This window comes from Phalangium opilio, unplaced genomic scaffold (assembly GCF_054372755.1).
Source record: "Phalangium opilio isolate 3A_F unplaced genomic scaffold, DU_Popi_V2 ptg000038l_1, whole genome shotgun sequence".
Taxonomy (NCBI): Eukaryota; Metazoa; Arthropoda; class Arachnida; order Opiliones; family Phalangiidae; genus Phalangium; species Phalangium opilio.
This window is the reverse complement of record NW_028324161.1, coordinates 1,981,496-1,998,469: the sequence shown is the minus strand read 5'-3', so window position 1 is coordinate 1,998,469 and position 16,974 is coordinate 1,981,496.

The window sequence follows — 16,974 nt, the reverse complement described above, 5'->3', positions numbered from 1 at the left end:
ACTATTTACAGTATAGCTTTAGCACATAGTTTTCATATTTTTAAAACTTAAACGGTTTTGAATTACAACGTATTTCTGTCTGCTGAAAATTTTGCAGAGAGAAAAACATTATCTTACTCCCTCCCCTTTCTGGCAAAAGTGTTTCATGAAACCAGGCTGCCACCTGGACCATCTACTTAATAGGATCATGGGCCCGATTTTTATTAAAAAAGGGGGAAAAATTATTTCAATATTACATATGTAAGAGCTTACCGTGTATATCGCGGCAAGAAGAGTTCGATTGACGATTGATAAGGTGGACAAATTCATTTAGTCAAACAGCGCAAAGTATGACTTAATACGAAAATACCGAATTGAGTAAAATTTTGAAATAATCAATAATTAACACTTCTTGCAGCCCTTATGCAAACCTTTTTACAAATTTGACCAAGGGCAAATAGAGCTAACAGAAAGTATAGCACTTTGGTAGGTTTAATAAGACGGATTTTGATTGGTCTTCAAAATATTTTTTGTCGAACTCAGTGTGAAAATAAAACACCAATATTGGGTTACGATCCGCAGAAGTATTTACTCATTGTCTTGGTCAAAAGGGAACTAATCTGAATATTCGGATCGAAAATATTACCAAATTATATTTAATGTAATTTTTAGATCATACCCAAACAAGAAGTAAGATATCGTGAATGAAATTCAGATAAACAGTTGACTAGAAAAGGAAACGTACATCGATAAGATACATTACCCTTTCCCCGAATTTCTCTGTAAAAATCAGTCATTCAACTCGCATGACGACTTTAATCGAAAGAAAAAGGCGTGCTCTTAGAACTTTTACGTCTTTCAGCATATAGTCATTTGACAGCTTACTATAATTACCACTGCTACAATTTCTACATTCCTGTCATTAAGAAGCGCAACTTGATAAAGTGTTCACGAGTGAAAGTTTTTCTTAACCTTAATCGAGTAACTTTCTGACGAACTGTATTCATTTCCAATAAAAAAACAAGTTGGAAAAACCAAAATTTTACCTCTCCGAGTCAAGAGGAGGTGTACTACTACAAGCTTATTTACCTAGATATGGAATTATTTTTCTTTTTTTTTTTAATAAAAATTAAGGAATTATTAAAGCATTATTCCAAGCATAGCGAATATAGAGTAAAGCAGACGACAATTTACATCCAATAAGGATATGTCTTGGACACATGGAAATCAGTCAATGGGGAAAAAAACCGGAATTGAAGTGTATAAATTTTGGAAAGATATAACCTTTCTGTGTTTGTAATTGCTCTATTGTCAACACCTCAACTGTTTACCCTATATTCTCATAGCTACATTCACAACTGGTTTGCAGTGTAAACACTATCGTCTCGTTTCACCTCAACGATATTCTTAGTTTTCCAACATGAGTGTTAAGGTGATTTGTGGCTAGAAGCGCTGAAACTGAATGCGAACCATAATTCTGACTGGGATTTCATTGGTTCGTAACAAGCAAGGCTCAACACGCAGCGAGATTAATTATTCGTGCCATAAAATCCGAAATAACAAATGATTAGTCTTGGTCTTCCCACAAACCCGCTTAGACGCGTTGAGAAAATGGCCACACAATGATTCCTATTAGCTGTATGTAGTATTTATTAAAAGAATTGCATATTTATGACTAGAATATGATATTTCAGCTGGTACGAGACGACTTTATATTGCACTTTAAAATACTAATAACATTTTTATGGTCCCAATTTAGTATTTATAATGTTTTTTTAAATAGAGCCTTAAACATTAGCGACAAAAAGGGTTAGTTTGTCACTTCTTTCTGTTACGCCATCTGGTGACGCATTACAATGTTATTAATGATTCCATCATTGTAAAATTGTTCAATTAGCAATATTTTACGCTTAAGTTTTCTTTGTAATTTTAATATATATGTTATATATTACATTTCTTGTCTAGACATTTCTCGTAACCCTAGACGATCGGGGAGATATACCCTTACCCAAGAAGTAGATTCTGGAGTGGTAGCAAGTGTTACAGATTTCTGAAAACTAGATGTGCTTGTAGATGTCTATTTACAACGACCCATTTTGCAGTGGTATGTTGTACGTTCTATTATCAAGAAGTAAGCAAACCCACACAACAATCCGCAAAAGTTAAGAATAAACATTCCCATCAATTTCCTCAAATTAATTTGGATAATTTTCTCTTCATCCCATTTTTGGATACAACGTTCGAAGTTTACCGAGTTCCTATCAACATCATGTGTTATGAGACCATTTTCAACTAAATTGATTGATCTACATACAAAAGAGATTGAAGAATTGCATTTTAAAATGTGGTTAGTTTCAAAGCATTAAAGGTTGCACTTTTTTAAATATAGTCTTTACATACATGTTGAAACTGTATTACTTCATATACTCACAAATAAGTTAAGTTTTCTTTAAAATCAAAAGGCAAATATTTATTGACAACGAAAGAGTAGAACGTGCCAAAATCATTTTGCGACGTAATGTGAAATCCACAAGGTAGTTGGTAATTATACCGATCATGCAAAATCTTAGTTAAACTAGAATCATCCATTATCACAAAGAAATCGCTTCGTCTTAAGACCTTCGATATTAATCAAAACGTCTTGGATTTAACCAAGACCTAAAAAGTATCGATAAGAAGAGAGTTAAGCAAGTGACTGAAGGCCCAGATATTAAAAGTTTTTTTTTAAATTAAGACTTACATGCTTAAGATGCCGTTCGGACAGTGGGACAAAGGACGATCTTCCTCGTAGAGCTTAACATGGCGGGTGGGTAAAAAAGGAGAGCTAGGGCTTCGGACAGCCCCTTTAATCAAAACGTCTTGGATTTAACCAAGACCTAAAAAGTATCGATAAGAAGAGAGTTAAGCAAGTGACTGAAGGCCCAGATATTAAAAGTTTTTTTTTTAAATTAAGACTTACATGCTTAAGATGCCGTTCGGACAGTGGGACAAAGGACGATCTTCCTCGTAGAGCTTAACATGGCGGGTGGGTAAAAAAGGAGAGCTAGGGCTTCGGACAGCCCCTTTAATCAAAACGTCTTGGATTTAACCAAGACCTAAAAAGTATCGATAAGAAGAGAGTTAAGCAAGTGACTGAAGGCCCAGATATTAAAAGTTTTTTTTTTTTTAAATTAAGACTTACATGCTTAAGATGCCGTTCGGACAGTGGGACAAAGGACGATCTTCCTCGTAGAGCTTAACATGGCGGGTGGGTAAAAAAGGAGAGCTAGGGCTTCGGACAGCCCCTTTAAGAAACTAATGTTCCATCACCGTATTTCATTGAATAAACTTAATTTACTGGTAGTCAATTTATTCCCTCTCAATAATTTGAAAAATTTACATATCTCGGGTTTTCGAGCACAATTTCATTCCCGTTTACATTTTATAACTACATTTATCATTTTTGGGAGAGTACGTGTATGACATTGTGTCGTTAATAGGTTGCTAACATATCCCCTTTCATGGCCTGAACGATTTATAGTGAAACCTTTTGTTTTTGTGCAAATTTCAACAATGGCGGCAAATTCAATACGCGCCGAGCGAGGCACCGCGTTCGCCACCTAGCGGATTTTAGAAGAACAAATTGGCGGGAAAATGACCGCGTCCTTAAATGAAGCCATAGGCTTCTTGTGTAGTTAGTTGTAGGAATTATTACTGAAATTTCCCAGAAAGGGTGAAATTTTAACAGTTTTCGAAATTCTAGAATTCATTGCGTTAAAATAAATGAATGGATTAACGCGCTTAATGAGAAAAAGTAACTTTTTAGACTATCTTATCTAATCCCAACACCCAAATTCCCAAATTAAATGTACAGGTATAGTACAGTTAACCACAAAAATGTGTCTGTCTAGAAGCACTTGCTAGTAAATTTAATTAACTCACAACATAAACATTTACATAGATGGTAATATCATAAACTTGCTTGTTTACAGAAGTTTCCTTTGTACACTCTCCAGTGACTACGGTATCTCTTTACGTAAAAAATATGTTAATTTTTTATTAGATTTTAGACTATTCGAAGAGTAGAATCCCTAAAATAATTTTGTAAACCTTCTAATGCTAAAAATCCGACGTATTTTACAATTGTAGCGCTCCCCATCTTTAAATTGCCAATCTACCATTTGCAAATTTCCCGCCAAGAATTTTCAATTCAATCCGCTAGAGGCGCTGCTTGCTACTTTACCTCTCAATCCTCGGCGCGTATAGGGACGTTATGATTTTTACTCTTGGTTAAACTGAATATATGTAAGAGGGAAAGACACTGGGAAAATACTTTGCCTTCCATTTCGCTCGATGGAAAGATCATAAAAAGAGTAGAGACGTCGAGGGGTCAACCCCTTGTATATCCCGATACTGAGGACATCTCTCTTTTTTAAGTAGAAAGGGTCTATAGCAGCGGTACGACAGACAACGGTCACACGGTTCTATGCCAGGTCCATGGCGTCTCTATCGTTTCTATGGTTCGCAAGCAGTAGGGGGGTGCATACTATTCGAAATTTTTTGATTTTCTTTGTTGTAAACTTGTAATTGTCAACTTAAGGGCGCTAAGGGTGTGAGAGTGTCAGCTGGACTCAGCGCGGTCGTAGCCTGAAAATTCTGACTTGGCTATTTTGCAATATAGACTGCGTTCACCGAGTCGCGTGATCTAGGAGGCTGTGACTCGACTCTGCTACTAAGTCTGTACACGGAGCTGTATTGTAGAAGGAGTAGAGACTAGGCCTCTAGGGCCTAGGCATAAGCGTACTAGTGCTCCGCGCACTATTTTCACGGATACCGAGCCTATGTAAACAATCTCTGACGTCACGTGTTTTAAAGAAGGCGTCGTTTTCTTCTTTCCCGGCTTAATTCTTTGAATATTTTCCATATTTAATAGAAATAATAGTAAAAATAAAAATTTAAACAAGGTTTGCAAACGCTTGAGAAACTCCCGTCACCCGGACTCTATACACAAAAGACCGAGGTTTAACCCTCCTGAACGTTCGTAGCTCGCGGCCATCTTTATTGTTTACATGGGCTCGCCTAGGTTTGGAGGGAGGGTCAAAATTCATACCCCCTTTTTATGGAAAAATAAGGTCTAGCTTTTTTTTTAATAGAGGGGAAGCTACGAGTCTCTACTCCTTCTACAATACAGATCCGTGGTCTGTATATCTTCAGGAACAAGGTCAATGAATGTATTAACGATTTTTAAAGGAATATGGGATTTATCAGGGATAGCCCTGGATTTATATACTTGTCGCTGCGAATCTTCCTATATAAAGGTAGTATTTCAAGTAGCCGCAGAGACTTCTGGTAGCACTCTGTGTGCATTTGGTAGAATACTTTTATAGAAATTGAAATGGTATAAAATATTTACAAAATAAAATTTGGTCGAATTATTTCGTAGTTGTCCTATTTCAAGCCGAGGAATGCTCTCAAAAACAATTACTATTTGGTGACGGAAACCTTAAAAAGTACTATTCACACGGAATTTTGGAGCAGCTTAACGCGTAATTGAGTGGGCTATTGCCTTGGTGACGAGGCCAGCGAAAGAAGGCATGAGAGTGGCACAAGGCGTACTTCTAGCCAGGACGATGTATACAACTATGCATCCTCCTTGCTCGTATCGGGCATAGCAGAGGCTAAAGCAGACTACGACTAAATCGTTTTGTCATTGTTACGTGTAGTTTTATGGTATTTTTCATCACGAAATCCCCTAAAAATGATAAATGTAGTTATAAAATGTAAACGGGGAATGGACTTGTGGGTAGGATTGCACTTTATCTAACTAACTCAACTAACAGCGGTTACTGACTAATTAGACCACGGGGAGTTCGGAAAAAATAGTGAAAAAATTCTAAACCCGCCGCAAGTTGGTCAAAATTTTTTTAAAAATTTTAAAATTGCTTGTACTTACCGCTATAGACTAAACGCATTATGCACTCAATCTTTGATAATATGCCGGGGGGGGCGGAGGGCAACTATAAGAACTTCAAGGACTCGCCACGGAAGTATAGCTATGGAATTTTTAAGACCTACTGAATTTATCAAAACCATTCATTTTGTTACTGGGATCGAAAAGTAATCTGAGAAATTTCCAAAATATTGCGTAATGAAAAATTTAGAAATGCCAAAAATAAGGAAAAGCAGACTATAGGCGAGAAATGGCGAAAATTACTTTAGCGATATTTTAGTTTCTAAAACAAGCATTAACTTTTGGAAAGTATTTAAAAGTAAATCAATATTTTGGGAAAAAGGCACTAATTTGTTTTTAAGTAACTAGGCCTAATCGCAAACAGAAATTTTGGAAAAGGTGGTAAATTAGCTAATAAGTAACCAAACCGAACCCTAACTAATAATATTTGAAAAGGTGGATATTAATTGAGAAAAAAATTAGGAATAGGGTGCATTATATTTGAGTTGTAAATGAAGTAATCATCAAAGCTTTGGAAAAGGCGGATGTTAGTTGAGAAATATCTCAGAAAAGGTTGCATTCTATTTGGGTTGTAAATGAAGTAATCATCAAGTTTTTGGAACAGGCTGAAAATAATTTGGGAAGCAAATGAACGCAAAGTCAAAATTATGGAAAATTACGCGAATTATTTGGAAATAAATGGTAATATTTGTAAAAGGCGTCATATTTTACAGCAATATTTTGGAAAATGCGTCATATTTTACAGCAATATTTTGGAAAGACGTCATATTTTACAGCAATATTTTGGAAAAGACGTCATATTTTACAGCAATATTTTGGAAAAGGCGTCAAATTTTACGGCAATATTTTGGAAAAGGCGTCAAATTTTACAGCAATATTTTGGAAAAGGCGTCAAATTATACAGCAATATTTTGGAAAAGGCGTCGTATTTTACAGAAATATTTTGGAAAAGGCGTCAAATTTTACAGAAATATTTTGGAAAAGGCGTCAAATTTTACAGAAATATTTTGGAAAAGGCGTCAAATTTTACAGCAATATTTTGGAAAAGGCGTCAAGACCCAAGCCCAGCCCGGTTTTAGCATTTTGAATAAGCCCGAAACCGGGCCCGAGTCCAAGTATACATATTTGGTTTTTCTGCCAGGTCCGGCCCGGCCCGTTACATGCATTAACCAAGCCCGGCCTGGCCCGACACATTGCACGAATTGAACAGGCCCGGCCCGTTACACGTAGTGCAGTTTTAATTTTTATATTTTTTACCATAAAATCATATTTGCTTTAGCGTCGTGTTTTTTTCATTTCTTTTGATAATTGTTCGTTACATTTGTCCTTAGAAGCTTATACTCATTTAAATTATCTTTCATTTGAACTTTGGATTAAATGATAATCAAGTTCGGCCCGGCCCGAATTTTGAAAAATGAACAAAAGCCCGGCCCGTTAATTTCCAAAATTTTAAAAGCCCGACCCGCCCCGGCCCGATACAGTTTTCAAAAGTGCAAAGATCTGCTCGGCCCGTGCAGGACTCTGACGCCTTTTCCAAAATATTGCTGTAAAATATGACTCCTTTTCGAAATATTACCATTTATTTCCAAATAATTCGTGTAATTTTCCATAATTTTGCCTTTACATTCATTTGCTTCCCAAATTATTTGAAGCCTGTTCCAAAATTTTGTTGCTTACTTCATTTACAACTCAAATAAAATTAGACCTATACCTAATTTTTTTCTCAATTAAAATCCACCTTTTCAAATATTATTAGCATAAATCTCATAATTTTTGTAGATTTTGCTTTTCTTAGTAAGATCTAGAATACGCTATAACACTATTTTCGTCGCGAGTCCATTTGGTAAGATCCAGCTCGGCTGCAGACGACGGAGTTAGGTTTTCTCGACTTCTCAGGCCTCGGGGGTTACGGTAAGTACATGCAATTTTAAAATTTTCAAAAAATTTTTTGACCAACTTGCGGCGGGTTTAGAATTTTTTAACTATCTTTTCCGAACTCTCCGTGGTCTAATTAGTCAGTAACCGCTGTTAGTTGAGTTAGTTAGATAAAGTGCAATCCTACATTAGTATCTCTACGGGCGCTGATGTACAATGAAAAAAAACTTACCACCATTATGTATCGATGTACCTACCTCATATCAGCATTTCCCGGAAAAGCAGTTCTCGAAATAGCAATCGTAGTTCCAAAAGCGGCTGCTATTTTGGGAAATAGCAGTGTTTGTCTTGAGTTTTGAGCCTTTTTTAACAATGCAGTTATATTCGTTGATTTCCTTATCAACCCTTTTCTGTGACCATTTTATCAGTAATGTGACCTGCTAATCGATCTTGTTTTTGAATTTTTTAAAAAAAAACTACACTTAAATATTGTACTATTCTTCAGGCTGTATCAGTTTGATAGTGAAGCGAGGAAAACTCGTTAGGTCTCTTATTTTTTAGTAATGTAGGGTCAAGAAAGTAGAAAATAATCCCCCCATCAGAGCCAAAAAGGACATAATCCCCTGGCATATGGGACAAATTCCTCCGGACAATATCCCCCGAATGGATGTCGATGACACAACACCCCCCAGACTAATGACAAATTACCCCAACCACAGGATAAATTTCTCCCAAAATGTGTTTACGACAAAATACCCCAATGCTCGGTTTAACTCGATATGAATGTTAATAAGAAAAGAAAACATAAATGCATGTTTTATAATAGAATAATAAGCACTCCCTTTTTTTACCAATGATACAGGAGCAACAATTTGGTAAGATCTTACTAACGCAACCCAAATTGGTTTCTGACTAAACTAGACAACGGGGAGTTCGAAAATTATAGCGAAAATATTTTAAACGCACTGTAAGTTCGTTTAACTTTCGAAAATTTAGAAATTTCATATATATACCGCCGTTGAGTCCCCTAAGCGACATAGCATTTAAATTTTAAAGAACCGCTAAAACATTTGCATAATCATACCAGGATAGAAAAATAATTCGACAAATTTTATTTTGTTTCGGAAGGAAATAAATGTAAACAGTAACTTTTTGGAAACGAAATATTATTATTATTTGGGAAGTCAATGAAGAGAAAGAAGAAAATTTTGGAAAAGGCGTAACATATTTACATTATTTCCAAAATATTATTAACCGAACTGTAACCATACGAAATAAAACCTAAAAAACCCTGTCCAACCCATCCTAACCTGACCTAATGCTATTGAGTTCAAATAATCAACTTCAACTTAACCTAATTACCCATATCTGACCTAGTTCTATTTAGGTTCATACAACCCAGCCTATATACCACACTGTTAAAAAATGTTGTCCAAAATTGGATGTAAATGGATCCAAACGGCTGACTCTGAGACAGCACAGTTTTTCGTCTATTTTTGGATAACGTAATTTGCGTCCAAAAAGGGACGGTCAATGATAAGCCAGATTTGGAGTCTCATCCAAAATTGGATCCAGAATCATCTATTAAGGGATCAATTATTACCCAGAAATGGTCAGGATGTCATCCAATTTTTACGCAAGTGGGCAAAAATGTTCTAGTATCCTCCCAATATTGGACTAATTTCAAGCCAATATTGGACTAATATCAAGCTTATATTGGACTAATATCAAGCCAATATTGGACTAATATCAAGCTTATATTGGACCAATATCAAGCCAATATTGGACTAATATCAAGCCAATATTGGACTAATATCAAGCCAATATTGGACTAATATCAAGCCAATTTTGGACTAATATCAAGCCAATTTTGGACTAAATTCAAGCCAATATTGGACAAATATCAAGCCAATATTGGGCTAACATCGAGCCCATATTGGAGTAATATCGAGCCCATATTGGTGTAATACCTAACCAACACTGGACAAATGTCGAAAAATAATTGGCTCATATGAAGTCAATATGGATGCTAGATTCTTTACTTCTCCGAGTGATATATGCTATGGAGAGATTCTGTTCTCGACGTATCCATCTGTCTTGGTGTGTGCCTGCCTGTCTGTCGTTACACCCCAAGAGATTGCTTTCGCAGTTTCCTAATCTGAACAAAAGTGTTCTCAATTTCCGGACCGTATTCACTGTTAACGGAATTGTGGAATATTGGAAAACTGTACAATCGCAGGCACACTCACCACTATTATCTTTTCTGTCGTCCCCATTCAAACTACACCATTTTCTGGTCTTTCAGACACTCGCGAAAGAGGCGTATTCTAGGAGTCAAACGTCAATAATAGCTAGGTTCAAATGATAATAGGGAAAACCTCTCTTAAAACGATACAACTAAAAGTATGATAAGTAACTCTCGATAAAAATAAATAATATCGAATAATTTTAATAAAATATTTGAGAAAAACCTATCTTAACCAAAAAATCTGTAGTCAAAGTTTGTATGGGACGAGTAAGGAAGATTGGGTCACTGGATACATTTCATAGTTTATATAAAGCGAGTAATTAAGACATGAAGCTCTTTCCAAAGTTAATGTATGACGAGTATTGATATCGTTAGTTAATAAAAACGGAATAAAGAAGTCGTTTTGAGGTAAATGACCAAAAGATGTTTCAAGCGTGACTCTCTGAAATATTGTAGGGCAGTATTTTTTACCTCTCTGGGGGAAGGCTTTCTTGTCTGTGTTTTGTTTTAACTTCTGCAGTTGCTTATCAATAAAGAGAAATGATTGATGAGAAATAGGTAAATATTTATGTAGGAGATCCTCAAATATGATTTCGCTCTCCCTTTTTTTACCTTAACCCTTTTATATACATTAACCCCTCTTTGTTCGAGTCTAGGTTGTTTATGTTGAGATATGGATCGGTTTCGCACCAAGAATCGAAGACATGCATTTTTGGATTAAAGCTACCATTTTTGGACCTTTACATCACTTCCCATCCAAATTTGGACAATTTGTGCAAATTTGGATAGTTTTAGCACCAAGAATCGAAAGCATCCATTTTTGGATTAAAACTACCATTTTTGGACCCTTACATCACTTGCCATCCAAATTTGGATTACTTTGTGCAAATTTGGACAGTCATTGGACTCATTTTTCTAACAGTGCATAATAAACGACTATCGTTTTTCACATCCCTGTTTTTCTGCTCTTTAAAGAACTGCTGTAACGGTACACCGCGTTTACGAGAACCGCTGTATCGGTAACTGTTGTAACGGGTAAACTGCCATTTAGGGAACCGCTGTTATGAGGGCGGCTATTATGAAATCCGCTCAGACAGGAACCGCTCACGTGAGGGCTTCCCGATATACATTTATCTTTAAAAATAAATATTAAGCAGTTATTTTTATTCATGTGCGTTTATAAAATAATAAACATTTCATTTTTATTACACTATAACTAATAAATACGTTAATACAAATTTTATTGTGTGAAGCTATTTCTCTAGAGTTTTGATATGTTTACTTAGTAAGTACGGTACATTTTTGACCAATTCTGCTCGAAACAAATGTGATTTCTTCTTGAGAAAGTGAACGAGAGACTTGAGAAAACGGACCAGACAATGAGCCGGAAGTGAGATCAAACTGTTCACCTCAGCCAAATCACGGGAAATTCCCTTATAAATCGATTCCTAATCTTTTTAATTAAATACTTAGTCTGTTCTAATTTAAAAAAGTACGGATTGTAATTTATAATCAATCAACACAAATACGAGTGTCCGAGTAATAGCTATCCATTTACCTAAAATTGTTACGACCATAGCGACCTAGATACAACAAGGCCGGCGCGCGCTAGTCTAGGGGTAGGGGACATTCACGGGGGAGGAAAGTATTTTTCCCCGATGGATGGAGCTCTTTTGGAAAAACATTTTCGCGCGAAAATTCAAAATGCCAGTACTGTCTGTCTTTCCATTTTCCTTTTAATACGTTTCAGTAGCTAGGAATGAATATTGTATTAGGTTAATTCTTTCCAATCCGTTTTCATAATTTAATTTTGCTCCAATTTATATTTATTTTCATAGTTTGGTTTAAATCATGCTTTCATTTATATGGAATTGGTTAGATCCCGCTTGGTGAAAGGATATTATAACGAATAATAAAATAATGCCGCTTTAATTACACCATATCAAAACAAAAATTGCTTTAGATATCAAATAATAAGAGTATACTATCAGAACAACTCTAGATTACATAACTATAAAAATTGGAGCTCAATATTACCATAAGTAACATAATGACCATAAGTATGACAATTAGCCAAAACTAACTATAAACCTATTTTCGGACCTTTTACGTCATCATAAGTTCGCGTCCAGCACAGAGACCCCTAGCGAAGAAAAAAAGCGACTTCCGCCCCATATCGGAAATCCGATTTAAAGAGACGATATTGAGATTTGACTCAATGGTCCTAAGCCTTGGTTATATAGTTGATTTTTACTACCTTTTACCGACTTTAGCGCGATCACATTACGAAATTGAAAATTGCACTGGGTAGATTTAGTTACCGAATATTTAGACTTCAAAAGGCTTATCATTTTTGTGCTGAAATATCCGACTTATGGCAATCTCAAAGTCAAACATACAAACACCGCAACCGCGCGAGCTCGTTCAATAAATAGCATACGAGCTATTTTCGACACGTTCAAGGAGATGGTTTATTATGATTGGCTGAAATTGTAGAACTATGTCATTCGCCAAAGACCAGCATGAAGTACTCGACGGGGTTGCAAGTCCTGGCCCGATGTAAGTGAGAGTGTCAGTGTTGATTATAGGTTTCAGTTTGAAATTTGCATTTTTACAATAGGAAGAGTCATACTTATGTTTATTATGTTACTTATGATATTACCATAAGCATATCAAACCACCCGTAAGCGTGAATTCACAATAAGACCACGGGTAATCACCATTGTACAAGGGCGCCAGAGAGAAGGAAACGAAGCAATTTTCTCCTTCCCGATTCTCCCTACCACTTTATAACCCGGAAATCTAAGCAGTCGTCTGCTTTTGCAATAAATGGCAGCGGTAATCGGTTTAGTACGGGCTTTTAAGACTTAAGTTGTTTGTTTAAGATTATAAACAGCAAATGTTCTCGAATTTTTAAAGAAAATGGGAAAAACTCTTAGTGATAAGTGTACACAGTACAACTGGTTTCTTATGAATAGGATAAGTACAAAAGATAAAAGTGTACACAGAAAAACAACGTATAGGTTTTGAGCACATCCATTTGATTTAAACATGTTCAAAATCTAAACCCCTAGATTTGACTTGCGAAAACTAAACAGCAACTAGTACCAATGGGTGTAGTAGTTAAACATATAAAAACTAAACACAACAGCGCATTGAAAGCCTTTAAAAACACATTTAAAATCTAAACTTTTCGTAAAGTGGGCATAAACCGAAACGCCAGGGTTTAAACGTGTTCAAAACCTACTCTAGGTGTAAAGGATATAAACATATTGACGTCATGTAGTTAACTCGAGCATCTGAGGAAGAATAATTAATATTTTATTTGGTGAATCGGATTTAACCCCTTCTCATGCCGAGAGGCCAAGGTTCAGAAATTTGGGAATGGGGTACATTCATTCGCTGGTGCTTGACGCGTCAAAAGTCATAATTTACTCACAAAAAAGCCATATTAGGACTTCGCCCATATTTGGTAAGTAAATAAAATTTTATTTTTATATTAGTTAGGTTTATAATATAAATGGGTTTAAATTTGAGTTATGAAGTCTAATTTTAGAAAAGTGTTGCTCATTAAACGGTTTGACTCACGCTAAAATTGCCTTCAAAAATGTTTCAGTGCCATTTTTGTTGTGAACTGTAAGTTTAGATCAGAGGTTTAGTAATTATAAACGATCAAAATATATTATTTGTTATCTTGGCATACCATCGTAAAAACATCAAAATGGGGTTTTCTATTAAAAATCTAGAAGATGCTAAACTTGCAAATGGGTGTATAGAATATGTTTACACTTTTTATTAAGCCTTTCTAGGCACCTGGGACCGGTCAGTTCAACGTTTTTGCTAAGGGACGACCACGTTGACTGTTTTACCATTACCAGGGTACTTATATTTGTATATTGATAAAAGGCCAGAAAATACCGGAGGGAGACGACTTTTTACCTCCCCAAGTAACGTATGTCACGGAGAGGTTATAATTTCGACATCTTTGTCTGATGTCTGTTGTTACACCCCAGGGGACCGCGTTCGCAGTTTGCTAATCGGAGATATTGTGTTCTCAATTTTCCGAAAATTTGGAAAATTGTATCCTTCTTACACTGGCTATTACTCCATATTATATTTAAAAAGGCGTTGCATTTTCCCGTTTAGGAAAACGTTTAGAATCTAAACATCGTTTTTTCTGTGTAGGTTGCCGCATGCCTTTATTACGCTAACTTCAAAATCCACGTTTTAGCCCCACTAGCAGATGACAATGTTTGTTATGATTACAAGTATTAATAGAGGTAGAGCTTATAATAGGTAAGAATATGATATATATTAATCCTTGTATTTATTCCCAAGCTTCCGGTAGCATCGCGTGCGCGATTTGACTAAAGTTTCCCTTTTGTGCCACCAGGAAGACTTGTCTCCCGAGTTTTACCTAGACACTGCCTGTGGCTAATTTCCCGCCGATTCACGCTTACGGGTGGTTTGATATGCTTATGATATTACCTTAACATTTTCATCAGCATCCCTAAATCCGGCCATGCCGTTTCTAATATTTAACACACATGGGGTATACATTTCAGCAAAGCAAAGTGTCCTGAGATCTGCAAATATTCCCAAGATCTAAGTGGTTCGATAAACTAATTGTGCAAGTATTTTACTACGCCGAGACTAAATTATGTCAAAACCTTACTGGCATGAAGCGAAATTCACACAAAAAAACCTTCGGCTGGACCATGTTATCACCTATTGGTGTACTAAGAAAGTTGGTTTTCTCCATTACAAGAAATTTTCTTCAATGTCACTTTGTTTTTTAAAACTTTCTTTGTAAAACCAAAATATTTCTATGACGAATATGAAGAATGAAATAGTGAGTGCCGAAAGCCACAAGAATAAAAATCCTCTGATAATTTCGATCGTCAAAGTTGATAATTCCATCTGAGGTGGTCTCCATTTTGACATTTCAAATATAATTTTCTTCGGTATTGATTTGTAGTGGATAAAGTTGCGCTCCATAATGTTCATTACACTATGAAGTTATAAATTAATGTCGTACTTTTAAACAGAGCTAATAAATTTCATTGACATTGATATATCTGTGGCTCTGAAATTCGTTACCCCTGTGTGTCAAGTTTTGATTGGCCATGATAAACTAGATTCTAAGTTCTCTTGCTCGTATCGCCAAAGCGCGCAGTAAACGTATCAACTAGTCAACCACTGAAATCTCGTTTCGGCTTAGAACCACTTTTTTTAAATGCTCTTTCCCTAAAACATACTCATGAGAAAAACAACTCTGAAATTTGCACCTGCGATGATATACGAAAGCCATTTGAGAAACAAGTACAGGGTTCGGACGAAATTTTTATGTTGAAAATCCCTGACTTTTCTAGCTTATACCTGACCAAATTTCGCCAATATCGCTGACCATTTTAAAGTGTTTACCAGAGCTCACTTTCCCACACCTGGCGCATATTTAGCATTGCTCGAAGCATGGTTTTATATACCAATCGGTATTCATTATACCTATCCCTGACTTTTTAGGAAGAAACTATAAATCCCTGACTTTTTAGGAAGAAACTTTAAATCCCTGACTTTTTAGAAAGAAACTTTAAATCCCTGACTTATCCAGGTTCCGTACGAACCCTGAAGTATGAATGTTTTGTATTGTACAAGTCAATTTGAAAACCTCCGGCGGTTTATTTCATTTCGCACAGTTTCAAGAAGAATTTGACAACTATACCAAATTTATACGAGAGATGAAGGTTGAAAGAACTTGGTATTGTCGAGTTAATTTCATTTGAAGCATACTAGAAAAGTGGTCAAATAATTCTACTGTACCAAGTTCTCTATAGGCCTAGTCCAACAAATAAAAATGACATTCGTTTTTGATTCGACGGATTTTCCCTTACAAAAATCTTCTTTAGAACTCTTTAAAAAATTCCTTGTGAAATTTCTGTAGAAATCCTTAGGGGGTTCTTTGGGAAATTGGGGAATATTGGCCTCTTTTTCTTTGGAAAATGCTTTGGAAATATCTTTGGAATTTTGTTGGGAAATAACTTTGGCATTTTGTTGGGAAATATCTTTGGAATTTTCTTGAGAAATATCTTTGGAATTTTTTTTGGGAAATATGTTTAGAATTTTCTTGGGAATAACTTTAGAATTTTCTTGGGAAATATAGGGAAGATTATGGGGTGATTTAATTTAGCCCTCTAGAAACGAGGATAGTTCTCACATGCAGAACCATATCCCAATGCAGGGAGTGCAGTTAATTATAGCGCAGGCACTTCTCGCATGCAGTGCAAAACTGCTTATAAAGTCAGACATTTGATCGACTTAAAACTAACCGAAAACGGCAGAAAGTTTTAACCTTGTGCAAATGTATGGGGTACTAAGTGGGTTTTGGAGGCTTCAATGACCAAACAGTAGATACAGATGTTGTTGTTAAGTTTAATAATGCATTTTCACTGAGAGTTTTTGAGTACCAGAAACGCGTCTAACCTAATTTTATCTACAATATTTTTTAAAAAAATAATTATTTGGGACTCTAATTACGCTCGAAATAAATATAAAACATGTCACCAAAGAATTAATTTTAGGTTAGTTCTACTTTTTAAAAGCGAAAGTTTCGACTGCCAGCTTATACTCCCTGTAAATCTAAACATAACGATTTTAATTACGCGTATTTTTTTTAATTTAATTTATCCTTTGCATAAACACCTCACGGATTATTAAAAGCAAAGAACAAAAATAGGTAAATATGATAAACCATTTCAGCACTTGCTGAGCCTTAGCTACGGGACAAGCCTTCGTGAAACGTTTTTAATTTTTTAGCCATCAAGTCAATGTCCATACAGGAAAACTTTAGCTAAACAATTTGGGTAAAAATATTTTGAGATAATTATATGTAAAGCATAATTGCAAATATATCTGGCTCTTTTAA